Source organism: Ambystoma mexicanum, chromosome 4p, assembly GCF_040938575.1.
Source record: "Ambystoma mexicanum isolate Mex_15411 chromosome 4p, UKY_AmexF1_1, whole genome shotgun sequence".
NCBI lineage: Eukaryota > Metazoa > Chordata > Amphibia > Caudata > Ambystomatidae > Ambystoma > Ambystoma mexicanum.
The window spans coordinates 256837780-256850553 of record NC_090927.1 but is presented as its reverse complement, the minus strand read 5'-3'; the positions used below and the strand labels follow the sequence as shown (position 1 = coordinate 256850553).

The 12774-nt window shown below is 43.0% G+C and overlaps 1 protein-coding gene across 1 annotated transcript in view; it reads left to right on the top strand.

The window, feature by feature from the left end:
• LOC138453182 (opsin-5-like) overlaps window positions 1–12774 on the top strand; it is a 448655-nt gene that overhangs the window by 208630 nt on the left and 227251 nt on the right. The gene's annotated exons all lie outside the window — the stretch shown is intronic.

The following is a 12774-nucleotide window of genomic DNA, read 5'->3' as shown; positions in this document are numbered from 1 at the left end:
GAGGGTTGGTGGATGACAAGAGAAAGATTGTTTGTTGGACCTCTCTTTGTGGACTAGTTGCGATTCAAGCCAGTTGGTCAATTTTCTGCACAAGGAGCGTGTGCCACCAGATATTTGGTGTGCTACTCATCACTGCTTTGTAGATGATGCATGCAATCTTGAACAGAATTCTGGCCTGGAGAGCAAGCCAATGTAATATGTGTAGGACAGGGTGATTTAGTCAAGTTTCCACACAACCATAATAAGGTGTGTTGTGGTGTGGAAGACTGATTTTAGGAGAGAAAAGTGAGTGGTGGCGAGCCCCGCCAGGTGATCATTTTCCCCATCAATGTGGGAGATCACAAGGGCCTGCACTACTGGATGGAAATCCTGCTACGAGATGAAGAATTTGAATTTGCAAAGTGTGTAGATTTGGAGTCAGGCCATTTGAGCCTTCTTGGCTATGTGATTCTGTGGATCAAATCCTTCAAGGTCATTATCATTAAACCATGGTTGGAGGAGTTACTATTAAGCGGTGGGGACCGATGAGGACACATTCAGTCTTGGAGGGGTTACGTTTGAGGTAGGAGGCTACGTTACGTTTGAGTTACTTGGAGTCTCCAAGTAAAGGTTAAAAAGGATTGGTGAGAGGAAGGACAATTTGGGGGACTCCTCAGCTGACTGGGGGCAGTTAGAATGAAATGTGTTCATCTGGATGGCCTGGTGTCTCCCGAGAGGTAAGAGGTGAACCAATTCAGGATAGTACCGGAGAATCTTATCCTGTCGGCGAGGAGAGAGAGGACAATGTGTTAGTCGACGGTGTCAAAGACAGCTGAGAGGTCAAAGAAGATAAGCAGGAATGAGTCACCAGCTAGATTGTACCTTTCTCGATGCTACACTTGGGGTGAACCCCGATTTATAGTCGTTTAAGGGGTGTAGCTTTTCGATTCTGAAGAGTAGTTGTGTAGCGACTACTTTTTCCAAGATTTTACCAATAAACTGGAATTTCATAATCAGCATATAGTTGGCCAGGTCATTGTCTCAGGAGGATAGGCCAGGGGCAACGTGCTCGCCTTGGAAGGAAGACGACATGGAGCACCACAGGTTCAATCCCCGGGTGCATGCTTTGAAACCTCTGGGTATTAAGCATGTTATAAATAACCTATCATACCATATCATATCTGAGTCTATGGTTGGTTATTTCAAAAGAGGTTGAACAAGACCAGACTTGAGGGAGTCCGGTAGGACATACTTTAGTTCTGGACAACACATGTACAGACAGTTAATAACGTTGAAACTAAAAGACAATTTTTTGTTTTTCATTTTGCCGGCTCAACTATTGAATATTCGTGGGACAACATTAATGGTATGTGTTTATTTATAAATGTATTGAAAATATAACATGAAATGCATTGGTATTGACAATAATTATATACATAATATAACCCGGAGTAGCTTGATGATGTAATCAAGAGCCTATGTACACCCCTGATGAAGGTTCTTACCAAAAATGCATTGGCAAATTGTATATTGATGGCATAGGATGATCGCCCAACACAGTATATTGAAAATAATTACTATTGCAAAAATGGGAATGTGAATAAAACATTCCTGGCTAAAATTACATGGATATAACTGTTGTTTGAATTAACCAGTAAAGTGGGGTGTATATATTCTACAGAAATACACATTTTTGAAATATTTCAGCCCTTAGGATTGGGGGCCAACTGAGATGTGTCAGTTATAATAAGGCAATGTTGCCTTGTTTTTTTGTTTTGTGGTTAGAGAGGTCCAGGCCAAAACTTTAGAATATGAATAAAAAGTTTTGAACATTGAATATAAGTGAAAAAAACATTGTGGTGCCCACCCCTCCTGTATCTTTGGAGTTAAATCATTTAACCGCTGCTCAGCACAGCCACCAAACTCCTGACTAAATGGTTAAAGTAATGGTAAAAGGGGGAATTCTCAGTGGAAAACAGGGCACTGTGATGTAGGCACACAAGGATAGAGTGGAACATTGTAGAGTACGTGAAGAAAGCGACAATCATAAAGGAAGAACAGGCACAGTTAGATATACCTCCTTCGGCTTTTGTGGTAACGTGGGCTGAGGGAAGACTATACTCTCAAGAGGGGTGTGAATGTGTTCACTGGCAACCCAAACATCAAAGTATAACAGTCCAAAATAAAGGAATGTCCAATCAAGGATCTATACAAATATATACTTTACCCAAACACTTCATGTACGATAATAACTGCTAGGAAACACAGGAAAAACTCTCCCCTGTAGAAAGAACACAGAATATGCAAAGATAGAATAGATGCATCACTCTGGGTAATGAGACAGGAGAGAAAAGGCAATAAAAGACTACAATGTTCAAAAGATATGTTTCTGAAGTTGCAAAAGAGTGTTAAAATGACCTATACAGTCTCTAAGGCCAAAAGATGGACCAAGGGGCTGTTAGCAGTCTGTTGTACCTTTCTGCAGTTTTTGGTGGTCCGGTAGCACCAAATCAGATTTCTTGGCGCTTGTGCAAAGATCAGGAGAATGCAAAAGACAGCAACAGAGGGTCCTGGTGGTTCAAATGTGTCAAGCTATTCTGGAAACATAGCTCCAAGTAGTTCATAGGTGGAAAATACAACAATGCCAGATGTCTTGGCTCTCAGGGTACTGTGAGCCCCACTACGGGGGTTCAGCAAAAGGATGAGTCCTTTTCCCATGCTCCGAAACATGGGGGAGGTTGACACACAACTGTAGGGGTCCTTCAACATGGTGAGATTGTAGGTACTGCTGCAGCTGGCAGAGAGGCAGGTCTTGCTTATCAGCAGCAGGGTCACTCCCAATGGTCCCTGGGGATGGTTAGGGATCATAGCTCGCCTATGCCTTGGAACACTTGCCTTCACCTCACAACTGGATGACTCTGGAAAGGACTGCTCTCCCAGCAGGGTCCAAATTAAATCTTCTTCAAAGATTGAAGTCCAAAAGATGATTCAAAGACATGGTGTGCGACTCCTTCTTTTAAAGGTCAAACTCTGCAGGTTATTGGACTAAAGCTAACCTCCTTTATGGGTCCAATCCCTGCTCTTGGAATGAGTGGACTTTGCCCTTGTGACATCATACCCAGAGTGCGTTGTGCTACAGGAAGTGGAGGGGACAGGAATGAGAAAGAGAGGCAGAGAGAAACAAGATTGCAGAGGTTTCCCAAACCTGTACAGTTCACCCTCTGGCTATTCTAACACGTCCCTTTTCCTTTCTCAATAGAATTGAAGGCCTTTACATATGCAGCAGCCCGGTGTGAGGCTAATCCCTTTGAATGGGTGTGCTCCATTGATGGAAGGGATCAGGGAAGCTGCCGGGTGTGCGGCTGTCCCTGGCGCAGGGTGGTACCTGCCCTCACAAAGATATCAGAGAGGAGGCATGACCATTCATGTTCCTGGACTGTTATTGGACGTGCTCTACCCTTCTGGTCAGAATACACATCACCATCCACTGCTTAGCCTGGCTCACTGGAGCTGACACATGATTTATATCAAATTGGATGTGAATGCAATGACAATAAGTAGTGACATGCACTGTGCCTTAACTCAGTCATAGCCTTATTATTAGAGTTGATCCTCCCACCATCATGGGCTATTTATGATCATCTTAGTTTTGGCAGAGGGGTGCACATATTAAATGCAGACCCTGCACTGCAGAGACTTGGCAGTCACGGCAGCTGTCAAATGGGATACTCTGACCTCTGATCCTGCTCTGTGGCACTGAAAGAGCAGGCACTGCAAATCAGGATACTTATGCAGCAGGACGCAGACACACACTATGCTTTTGGCATGGAGTTTATGGATGGGGAATCGGATCCGCAGATTGCCCTTTCAGAGATGAAATTACCTGCATCATTTTATTATTTAATAAAAAAAAAAAAATAGAGGGCTTTCACACCCAAGTCAGATGGCAATTCATTCATCACAGCGTCCTGAGCCGGTAACGCACCATCCTTTTTTGCTGTTAGCTTTCCTCTTGCACTCCTCTGTGTGATGAGCTGACAGAAGCAGTCATTGACCGGGTGCTGAAAGCAAGCGCCTGACTCTGATTTCGGCTCACATTGCCGAATGATTTTCTCTAAAACGTGGTCCAGGATTCACCCATGCAGGCCTATCTAGCTGATACAGACTGAGAGATGGCATTGGGTCTGATGGATCAGTGTATGTAATACAGCGGACAGCTTTTTAGGAATTTTAGGGTCAACAAGCATACAATTAAAGGATGTAACATTCCTAGAAAAAAGCCTTACTTTCCTGGGAATATCTCTTGGCTATTCAAGTTACATTATACTGTTCTCATTTTTTTTTATTGTAGTACATGTTAATCCCAGTATTCTGACAGCATTGATTTTTGAAAATGCAATTGTTACAGCTATTGTCTTTGTAATGCTTTATACTTATGAAGCCCCTGATTTCTGGCCACACCCTGGCCAGGGAGTGTGCTTTCTCTGCCCCAGGCCAGGGACAGCCCCATGGGAAGTCACTGTTCCCACCCCCAGGTCAGCCCAATAAAAACAATGTTAACAGGAGATGAGCTATGCCCTGAGTTCTTACTTAGCTCCTTTATTAGACACAGACACCAGGATGGATTTGTATGGCTCACAACAGGGACCCCTCTTTATTTATAAAACTATTAAGCTTTTCCTATTCATCATTTCTACCCTTCTAAATACCAATTCCCTTCAAAATTTCCCCTGGCATGAGTTCTTTCTAAAGAGATCGGACCCGTCAGCCAACCCTTCCTTAGAGGGGTCAAAGGTAAACCCATAGGGTGGGAGTGACTAGACAGACCCTTGTCCTACACCTGGCACCACATACAGTAACAGAGGCCAGAGGATAGTCCTGGTGGGTGGTTCCACCCCATAGACGGCCTCAGGCAGGTCACAACTTTTCTCCATTAGCTCACGCCAGGTTACACAGCTGCCTTTTCTTTTCCTAAATGCGATAAACATTCCCCTAATTATTCCCCAAACATTCTTATAACTATAGGCAGGCACTATATATATAATAAAAACAAAAATAACTCCCCTACTCAAACACTAACCTACCCTGAACACAGCCACTACAACAAAACATATGATGCATACTATTTTAAACAGTAAAATGCAGTCAGCCACCCATTGTCAGTACCTTTTGGATCTGTCTTGGTGGTTGCATGGCTGCGGGTCTGCTCCTAATGAAATTATGAGCCTGGCCCCCACAGTTTCTTTCTTCTGGGTGGTCCCTTCTGCCACGTGGAGCCATCCTATGTCACCTTTTGACCCCCGTGCCATTCAATCAGTTGCTGTCGGCCCCCTGATGAGTGGGAGCTGGCCGTCCTCACTACCGCTCCCAGGGTACATCAGGTGCTCCTCTGCGTCCCCCATACTCTTTCTTCTGGGTGGGCTGGTATAGAACAAAAACATCCATTTGTTTTCCAAATGATCCTTTACTGCAAATTATGTAGTTACAGAATTGTTGCGTTTCCTTCTGTTTTGCCACTTAAGAGTCATATATTTTAGCAAAATCAAAATGATTTTCGAAAACATACCTGCAATTGCCTCGCCTCTCGTTTCTATTGTAATTCGGTTACAGACATCACCTGTAGTTACTCTTGTTTTGTCTTCACCTCGTGTCAGGCTATAGCTGTGTCTCTTTGGAGAATCGGCACATAAAGACAAACCCTATGTACGAAAGTTGTTCGGCCAACAAAAAAACATTAAATGTAAAACTGTGGACATGAACATTTATTTTCAGATTTATGATCGTTATTTGAACTTTATAAGTATTTTTTTATACATAGAACCTGATTGTAACATTTAGAAAATAAAATCCCTGTTGCTATGGGGATGCCTTAATCGTCAATCGCTGCACCCATGGCGCACTAACAATCAACTCCCCTCTTGTCTTTGTGTTTAGGGTATGCCGGGCCAGGTCTCCAATCTTCACAAGAGCTACTTCTCTATGGCAGCCTGGGAATTTTCTTCACCAGGGCTGTCCAACTGGGCAACCGAGAACTTCACCAGCCTCTCTCTTCATCCAGGCTGCCTGGTGGGTCAGCCTGGCAATTTCCTTTACCCCTCCTCTCCTTAGTGTTCTTTCCTTTGAGGTGGAGCAGGCTTCACCACTACACCCGCCAGGCCGCCTGGCATATGTGGCTCAGGAGGACTTTTCTGCAGGGCCCTCCTCAGCGCCCACGAGGCGGTCCAACAAGGGCCATGACTGGTTCATCCAGTTTGGGCTGCCCCCCCCCACATTGCCCAGGGCCTTCAAAGTTGAGCCCATCCAGTTTGGTCCTCGGGATAGCCGACAGCAGCCTTGGCCCGTGGGTGCCCAGACTACTCCGGGCACACAACCCAGACCCACAGTCGATAAGCTTGGTCACCCCACACATGCAGTCCAGCTTGGAATGTTCTTTGGGCCCTGGGGGGGCCGCAGCCCTGCAGGGAGTCTCTCTTGTCTCCTTCCCTCTTTTCTCCTCTTTCTCTCTTTTCCCCCAATTTATTTTTTCTAACGGATTTTAGTTGTGCATTTTCTTAATAAAAAAGGTAAACTCTATGTGGAATTGAGCTTCTAATTTGTTTCATAAAATACTATTTTAAAAAGCCTTATCCTATATGTAAGCATTTAGAGTGCCCAATATTCTTCTGATTAGGACTCTTACCTAGAAATAAGATTTTCAACTACTAATCATGTCCTTGCACTGTGTGAATTTCACAATTATTTACGCTTTCTTCAGGATTATGTGCATTAAAATGTATTTCCAGAAGCTGACAATTAGCGCATCTTTTGCTACACGTCCAGCAAAAGAGTTACATTGTAGCTCCTACAGCCAATCTCCGGAACTAATGAGAATGCATTTTCTCACCAGTCTCCTTTCCTTGTCTATAAGTGGCCCTACATTAATTCAGCAAAGCACTTAAATAGCATCCCCTAAACCTGGATCCAGTTGTGAATCAAGATACAAATCTACTGAAAAGGACATAGAAAGGCGGCTTAAAAAATCAAGGACTTTTGTTACTCGGCAGATGTAATTATGGTAAACCATAATACAAAACAACTTATGGGAAGCGCATGTAAATAATATGGGCTCTGCAGGAGATGTACATTTGTTTAAAGCCAGTGGATATGCACATCAAATAGAGTGAAATACATGCTTGCTATTTGAAGTATTTTTTCTATGTCTTTTTCATCAATTCAGAATCCTGATAGACCAACAGACTCAGTAAACTAGTTTGCCCTTCAAAGGTCTCAGTGAAAGGATGGAGGGCTTTGTGGATATAGAAAAGAAGACAGTGAGACTGCACAACCTCCTTTTTTGCTGCATTGTTGTTGGTAGAAGGAACAACGGCTATTTTGCAGCCAATTCAATGGAATATTTGCTGAGAGTCAGTTCCAAGAAAATAAATATTGATTGCACCGACCTCGGAAAACAGATCAGTTGCCCCAAAGTAAACTGAGAACATGTCCACATCAACCTAGCGTTATTAATAGTTAAGGATTGGTTGGATATGGGCGAGATAAGAATCCCAAACACGTTTATCATGGATATTTTTAAAAGACTAGCATGCATACAAAAAAATGTAAACTATTTTTTTTACTGCAAAATATATTTCTATGAAATGCACATTCATACAGCTTTTGGTTTAAAAGAAAACTGTACATGGTGAGCAGAATAATGTATTGGAATATTTTTTTCAGTAGCATGTCCTCAACTCCACTATGATCTGCTGATTTACATGTATCAATTTGAGAAAAGTGAATGTTGGACAATGGGACTTCCCATGGACCAATTGCACTTAATCTGAAACACAGCAAATAATTACAAATGTAAACGAGTTCAAGAGTAGTACTACTCCTCTGAATGAAGGTGTGTGCAGGGTCAGAGTGGGGTTCCACATGCATATTTGTATTAGATCACAGCATTGCTCTATTTGTGGGTAAGAAGGTGGTGTGATATGGTACTAATGGGAAGTCTGCGCAATGATGGAAGTTACTCTGAGATAGGTGTAGACTTCTTGCCAGCTACTGATTTTACAGCAGTTTTCTGTATCACTTGAATGCCGGAAATTTGATATTTGAGCAAACTGAGGTAGAATGGGTTGGCATGGCAAGTCTGGTGATGATGAGACTTTGCAAACTACTGGGCTATTCCCAAGGGAAGTGAAAATAAGATGTATCTGGGTTAGTAAATGGGTAGTAGAATCTACGGACTAAACCTTCTCACCTTGGGGTTGGGCGTAAAGGAATGATCTAGGATGAGTGGAAGGACTGAATTTGAAGGGATGGTGGTTTTGCATTTGGCATTGAGGAATAGAGGTTCGGTTCAGCTCACTTTGAAAATGAGGGAAGTCCTTGCCATTCAGCAGTCAACAGCAGTCGGGCAGGTTTCCAACTGTGTGAATCTAAAGCCCTTTGCAGGACCACCACCACATTTTAATAAAACACAAAGATTCCCCACAGCAGAAAAAAGCTTAAGGTGCTTAATCCAAACCCCCTGCTGTATGTGACTTCTACAGCAATACATTATCATGTAATTTTTTCTAGTGATCTCTGCACTCATTAATGTTGTCTGCTTTCTATGTCTATTTTGTCTGTGAAGCCACAGGTCTTGTGGTTAGTTCAACAGATATTTTGTTTTTCTAAGTACAGAATGGTTATTTTACTTTTCTTGCAAAGTGAGATCCTGTGTCAGGTTATGTTCTTTATATATTAATTTACTCGGTTGTTCGGCAGAGTGCATGTTACCTTAAAGCCACTTGTCAGCACAACATGTCCCATGTTGCTGTTAGTGTTAAGCCACTTGTCAGCACAACATGTCCCATGTTGCTGTCTGGGTGGGTATTTTGGCTAATCTTTCTTTTGCTTTAGTCCTGCACAAGGACTAGTCATGTGAGGGTATGTGTCAGTGAAGCAGTCCCTGTTCCTTTGTGGAGATTGAGTTGTTTGGGTGGAACTGTGCCCTGTCCTCTTTGCAGTCTAATCTCACAAGAACCGTCTAACCTGAGACTTCACCCGAGCTTGGACTGTTGAATCAGCTCTCACAGGTCTTCTTGTCCTTTCCCTCTTTATACATTTCAAATTGTATCTTGAATTTGATGCTTTACCTCTCTGGGGTTCTTCAGCGCTCTTGCAAGGCTGGTGTAGTTTGGTCCGACATCCCCATTCAGGCAGATGTTTGACATGAAAACACTGTCACCACTTGTAATAGCATTTATTTTCCTGAAATTATAGTGTGATGACCACGGAGCCTATAGAGTTTTAAAATGAATGTCCCACTATGGATTTATCCTCTTGTAATGGCCGTCATAGAAATAGCAAATCAAATTGGATGTAAACTGTTGATCACAGTGTAAAGCGGGACCCTCTGCCCTTCATCAACTTTGACATCTGTAGACTCTGGGACTGGAGACTGGACAAAGTAGGAAGACGGGCGCCCAGATGGAATTTCACAGCCATCTTTTAATACAGGTTTAAAAAGACATTCTAGAAAGCACACAGAGCTGCTTCATTCAGCTTGATTTTATAGGCTTCTTCCCAATGACATATTGCTTTAATATAAGCCCTCCTTGTCTCTGATTGGTTGGCTTATTTGTCACTCAGAAAGTCCACATTAGCTCATTTTGGCAAGCACTGGTTGTCTGACCCATAGAGTGATAAGCTTACTTGAGACCCATCGGGACCTAATTACTTATCCTTTAATGCCTGCCAAGAAACAGCCCTTATCTACTTCTCGACGTCCTGCCAAATTTGCTTGGCAGCTCATACAGTGAAAAACTCCATGAGCTCATCTTATTTTTGCCAAGTAAGCAGCTGTTCCATCTAATTGGTAGCCTTTCCATGCCTTTATCTGATTTACTATCAATCATTGTCTGCTTTCCCTGCCAACCTTTCTAAATATACCATCCCAGACGTGCTTTATCTTACAGTGAACTGCTGCCAAAGAATATCTGTTATCTGCATGAGTAAGGGCTTTGCACACCTGGCTCCCAAGACTCCATTTTGTATTTGGCATCCATTTTAGAAATATCTCAGTCTGTTCAGCCTAGAGGTTCAGCTACCAACAGTGAGTTGTTATTTACTTTTGAGCATAACTCCTATCCAGTTTTCAGATTACATTTTTATATATTCATGATATGTGAGTGATACTGGAGACACCCTTTACTTCATTCTGACCCAAAAAAAATATGTGCAGTCCCACATGCACCTTTTACCTAAAAATAAAAGTTATAATTCTGATTTTTGCAATACTGGAGCCACTGATCAACCTATCATGTTACCTGTGCTCAGTTAGAGGGTGGGGTCTAGTACCTCATAAATAAAGTGTTTATACAATAATTACATTCTGTCTCGGTTAATTTTATTATCGTCAAATTTGTTTTAAAAGCAATTCTCTTCTGAGGAGTTGAATTGAACATTCGAGCATGTTGGATTTATTTTTATGCTTTCCATAATCAGAAGTTGTAAAATACAGACACTAATCACAAATAAAATCCCACATTCCATGTTTCTCCTTTGTTCCTCTCAATTTTCATGCTCTCCAGCCAATGAGCATGCTTGGAATGCAGGCTTTAACTGCCTGCAAAGGCTGCATTCAAAGCTTCATTGTATGATGTGTACCCGCAGGGCACTGTGCAGAAGATATGGACATGCTCATTTCAGTGGGAAAAAGGGAATTTTCACCAGGGGTTTCCTGTGATAAACTCTAATAGTGTTGTAGCCCTTACTACTGTTCTCTGTATTGTGCTAAGTGATCTTTGCTCTCATTTGAGGCCCTCAAGTTCAGCTTTGAACCACTAGCTTTGGTGGCTGACCCTTATCACACAAAAGAGCCCTCTAGTGCAGATTCTACTGCTTCAGTAATCACCTGTTCTTCCCAGTGCCTTAAGCCTAGTAAGGCACTGGGAAGCCGTTTACATTTTTAGATGCATAGGCCCTAAACCATAGCCCCTAAACCAAATGTCGAGGTGTTAACCATTCATACACATCCTTTTTGCATTGTGAAACTGGTTTAGTTGAACAGGTACATTGATATAACATGCTTTGATAACTGCAGAATAATCATTCTGTGGAAAGATACATCTGGGACATGACCAGCCCCTGGTGAAACATGAGAGAAACACCCTAGATTTTTCACTCTTAAGATTTTGGGTAAGACATCTCATTGTTACTCACTGGTGGATCCCAGTGAAATTAGCAGCTGCTCACTGTGCAATCTCCACTCATACCTGTGCAAATCTACCCGTGAGGTCCCCTAGGATGAATGATCAGCACGGCAGCAGCTGTTGGTCATAGACACAGCCCATGTGTTAATGGTTAGTGAGTTTGATTTCTACGGATTCTCAGCATCTGCTTGATTCTGATGGAGGCTGCTTTGGGTAAAAAAGGGAGGTCTCATTTTGTGGTCTGTGATGGGGAGTCCGGAAGTGGTAGGTGGCTCAAAACTGAGCTAGGAGAAAGAGTTGGGGAAGGAGTGCACATCTAAGCATGGCCAGAAGAGCTTGCAGCTGAGATGAAGCCTGGGGCCCTGCATTATGAGTGTATTGGAGGATTATGCAAAGGATTAGCATCGCCCGGCATAGTTTATCAACAAAATGCCTTGAGCCAAGCAGGTCACTCAGTTTGACAGGCCAGTGTCCTCGTGTAGCAAGGAAGAGGCTGCCATCTTTTCTTTCTTGTGGGTGCCAGATTGGTAAGACATTATATCATTGAACAGTGCTCATTTTAGGTTCAGCTGTGTATTTCTGTAAAGGATAACTGATGCATCCTAAATTGAGTGGTGTTGAGGAATGTAAATGAAACATTGTTAAGTTTAGCGGCATGGCATGCTGGTCGTAATGGAAACAGACAACGATTAGCCTAGGGAGTGGGGTGCATTTCCATTAATAAGTATGCCTGGCTCTTTACCTGATGGGTAGTATGTTACACAAGCCAGTCCTTGAAGACTTTGGAGAAGTGGTGCTCTTCATAAGCCTCTATACAGATATCATGAAGCATTTTGAGGGTCTGCAGCAGAGTTCATCATTTTTGTTACGACCAAGCAGAGATAATAGATATGTTCAGTGTAACCAGTAGAAATTGTTATGTGCTTTGTTGGGTAAGATCACATGCAACCCAAAAACAGTGGTGTAAGTGGAAGTAAGTGGTCATGGCTTCCCACATTTCAAGTTTTTGTGTAAAATCTGCTCAACTTAACTACACCTTAACTAAGGTTTTTTCAGTGAATTTCAAGGGTTTTCCTATACCATAGTTTTTTTACAGGCCACTAGCCATGGCCTTTGGCCGTGTCCATTGTATATGTTCCCCCAATATATTTCGTTGGACCGAATAGGAGGCCATGGGATTTGGCCTTGACCACTATACATGTCTTTTGGGCCCACTATCCAGGGCCTTCGGCCTTGCCCACTGTATCTTACAGTGTATCTTTTGAAACACTCCCTTTCTTTCCCGCTCACCAGCCACGGCCTTTGCCCATGACCACTGGCCTGACCTTCGGCCATGACCCCTTTACATGTTGCCCCAATAGCTCTCTTCCGGTCCCTGTAGCCATGGCCTTTGGCCGTGGCTACACCACTAGGTTTCTTTTTGGCACACTAGACATGGCCTTTGGCTGTGGCTCCTTGACATGTTGCCCACTAGGTATGGGGTCCACTGTACATGTTCCCCAAATATCTTTTTTTTTTACCCACTAGGTGGCCACAGCCTTTGGCCGTGGCAACTATACATGCCTTTCGGGCTCACTAGCCAGGGCCTTCGGCTGTGGCTACACCTCTAGGTTTC